The sequence below is a fragment of the Octodon degus genome, unplaced genomic scaffold, assembly GCF_000260255.1.
Source record: "Octodon degus isolate 3935 unplaced genomic scaffold, OctDeg1.0 scaffold00033, whole genome shotgun sequence".
Taxonomy (NCBI): Eukaryota; Metazoa; Chordata; class Mammalia; order Rodentia; family Octodontidae; genus Octodon; species Octodon degus.
Genome location: NW_004524609.1, coordinates 14,283,742 through 14,287,169, shown reverse-complemented (window position 1 = coordinate 14,287,169; position 3,428 = coordinate 14,283,742).

Here is a 3,428-nt window from a genome sequence, read left to right as displayed (position 1 = left end):
TCAGCGAATGGCCCCAGGTCTGCTCTTCTGCCTCTCTCGGCTTCCTGGTCTACCGTTTCAGGATGTGATGCTGGAGATATGTGGGGTGAAGCCCATCAGGGAGAGAAGCTGCCCACAGCAGTGTTCGTGTCCTTGAACCTCCACGACACCAGCTCCTCAGTCAGTGGCTTGGCACATTCAGAGTCCCTGTGTTGAAGATGCCAGCCTTTTACCACAACCCACAGCTGACTGCCTGACATAAACACAGACACACACACACACACACCAGTGTATGCATCACAGCAGAGCTCACCGAAAGCGTCCCCCCCACAAGGGCCTCCCCGCCCCCTGTGATGAGTCATTTCCTTGTTAGCAGGATGGCCTCTTCTTGGTGTAACAGCCAGAGCTCTTCCCTCTTTGGGGACCACAGAGGGACAGTACTCTGCTAACATTCAGCTTAGAATCCACATGAGGTACCAAATTCTTCTGCTTTCCCACAACTGGTGGCAGTGGCAGCGTGAGACTTCACACTCTCCACAACCTGCCGCTCTGAGTCTGCAGTGGGGAAGCAGCTTCTGCTGTGCCTCCTTCCTCAGCTCTGAGGGCAGAGCAGCCATCTGTTGTGGGAGGCCATTAACCGGTATCCATTCTATTCCCCTGCTGAGTTAAGTTTATGGTCCTTCTCACCCCGCCTATTTCCCATAAGCCTCCTGCTATGCCCTGGAGATGGGACTTCCTGTCATAGCCCAGTTGCCTAGTTACTCACGCCTTTTACCCGCCCACGTCATTTCCCCTGCGCCTCCACTATATATACTCAGCACCTCCCCTGAATAAACGAGACTTGATCAGAATCCTGTCTTCATTTCTCGCGTCTCCTGTCCTTTGTCCCCTCTTCAATTCCCCGCTCCTCCCCCAGGTGACCTTCGTTGACTGACCCGCTGGTTTGGGACAATCTGTTGGACGGGAGCTTGGGAGAATGGATGAAGGAATGAATCTCTCAGGCCTCTAACCTCCAGAGGACTCTAGCAGCCAATGCTAACTGTTCCCTTCCCATTCAGATGGGGAGAAAAGATGAAGAGATATTCCTGGAGCTCAACAATCCACCTGGCCCAGGGAGACCTCTAGGCTGCCTGTTGGCTAGCTTGATGCCTGACAGCGCCCATAGAGGGATGTTTGCTCTTGCTGTTTCCTAAGCTTGGGGCTTTCCTGATCTACTTGTACAGAGTATTCCTCATTCGTTCCTAGTCCATTCATTTCTAGTCCCAAGTTAAATACAGCCCCTTGACCCCTCATTTTATCTCATTTTAAGTACTCTGACCTTGATGCTCTATATAGTTTTCATTAATTATTTCTATCTGAACAACAGATGCTGTGGTCAGGGAGAGCACAGGCCTCAGTGTGTTCATTCACTGCCAACCCCAGTGCCAAGGTCTGTCTTGGGTAAGGGGTGAGATCGCAATAAGTGGTGCTACGGGAATAAAGGGGAGAGGAGGTCCAGGATTGGGACAGCTGGACTTGAAGCAATCATTAGGGTAGTGAAATTCAGTAACCTTTGGTGTTGGTCAGTTTGCTACGGTGCCCTTGGAGCTGAAACGGAGGAGTAGCCCATTAAAATCTCCCCTGTAGGTATTTGACTGATCTTGTCAAATGCAAAAATTACATTTCTTGTTATATAGGTCTTGCTTTATCTTGGTCTTAACCATCCAGCAGAAAAGTATAAGAACAAAGTATAAAAAGTAAAGCCATATTAATATGCTGAGCTGTAAAAGGCTCAAGTTAGCAACTTCTGACATTGCCAGTCCTACAGATAACCCACTACTATTATGGACTACTGGACTATATTGGAATATTTTGCTGAATTCACGCACCTACAATATTTTAATGGTAATGGAATACCCTTCTCTGACAAAACTAAACAAAGAAAGGGGATACAATTGAATGACCATTTTATATCTGTATATTGAAAATAGGATAGATATACAGCTACTTTCTCTTAATTTAATGAATAGAAAGATTTGTTTCAATAGTGTTTGTGGACAGGACACCATGTCTGCATCTTGTACAATGAATAACCATTAAGACAACAATATGCAATGTATCAATTATTGAAACTGTCCTACCAATCAGTTTTGAAACAGTCTCATTGCTATTTGTTTCTCAGTAAAATTATTCTTTTTTTAAAAAATATTTATTTATTTATTTATTTAGTGTGTGTGTGTGTGTGTGTGTGTGTGTGTGTCCGGCTGGCATGTGGTGCTGGGGGATTGAACCGCCCGCGGTCCCTTGTGCTTTGCTAAGCTTGTTCTAAGTAGGTGCTTTAGACCACTGAGCCATCTCACCAGCCCAGTAAAATTATTCTTAAAAAAAACTCCCCTGTACAAGAGGACAAGGTTGAGATTTAGTAAGTAGAAGCCTGAATCCAGCTAGCAGCTAGAGGGGCGTGTTCTCTCCATCAAATTTCGCACTAGAGTTTAGGCACCCCTGACACTGGTACAAGGGTTGCTTACCTGCGAACAGGGACATCACCCAGAGAGAGTCACCAAATGCTTTGCGTATAGATCCCACACAGGTAAAAGCCTGCCTGTGTCCTGCAGGGTGAGGCAGTCCAAGGTCACTGTGAAGCCGAGGTTGGTGAGACGGGCCCTGATGGTCACTCAGTCACTCTTTGCTTCTTTTTTTTTGGGGGGGGGGGCAGAACTGGGGATTGAACTCAGGCCCTCGCACTTGCCAGGCAAATGCTTATTCTACTGAGCTATCTCCCCGGCCCCTACTACTTGCTTCTTAGCACATAGCACCAAGAGTGCTTTTACGCATCAGTACTAGACACATGCCCTGTCTTCTTCCTCACACCTGTGCTGCACACTCAGGGATCCCCCACAGTGCCCTTCACGGTGCCACCTGGAAACACAAGCCCCTGTCCTGGGCCCTCACAACCAGGCAGGATCAGGGGCAGCAGGTCAGGTCCTCCAGGCCTTCAGGTGTGGAGGAGGCAGTGCAGAGGGAGCAGCCTTGTCGGATCCAGGAGTGGGCAGAGAGGACGAGGAACATCCTTCTGTAGAGGGGTGAACAGGGAGAGGGGTGTCCCTGAGGTGGGAAGGGGCACGTGGGAAAACTGTGTGTGCATGTGTGTGGTTTTGTGTAGTTGTGTGTATGTGCACACATGTGTGCATGCCACTGTGTGTGTGACAGTTTGTGAGTGTGTGTGTTGTGTGTACTGAATCAAGATGTCACTCGGAGACTGGCTAGAGCCACATGGAGAGAAAAAACATTTTCTCAAGCTTTCACAGAGAGCAAATTGTTCAAGCAATGGCCGTGACTCATCCTCATGTCAGACACTGACAAAAGGATGTAAAAAAGGTGGTACAGGACTGCAGGATAAATCCTGAGAGTACTTGGCTGACCTTATCAGATACAAAAGTTACAATTCTGGGTATATAGGTCTTGCTATA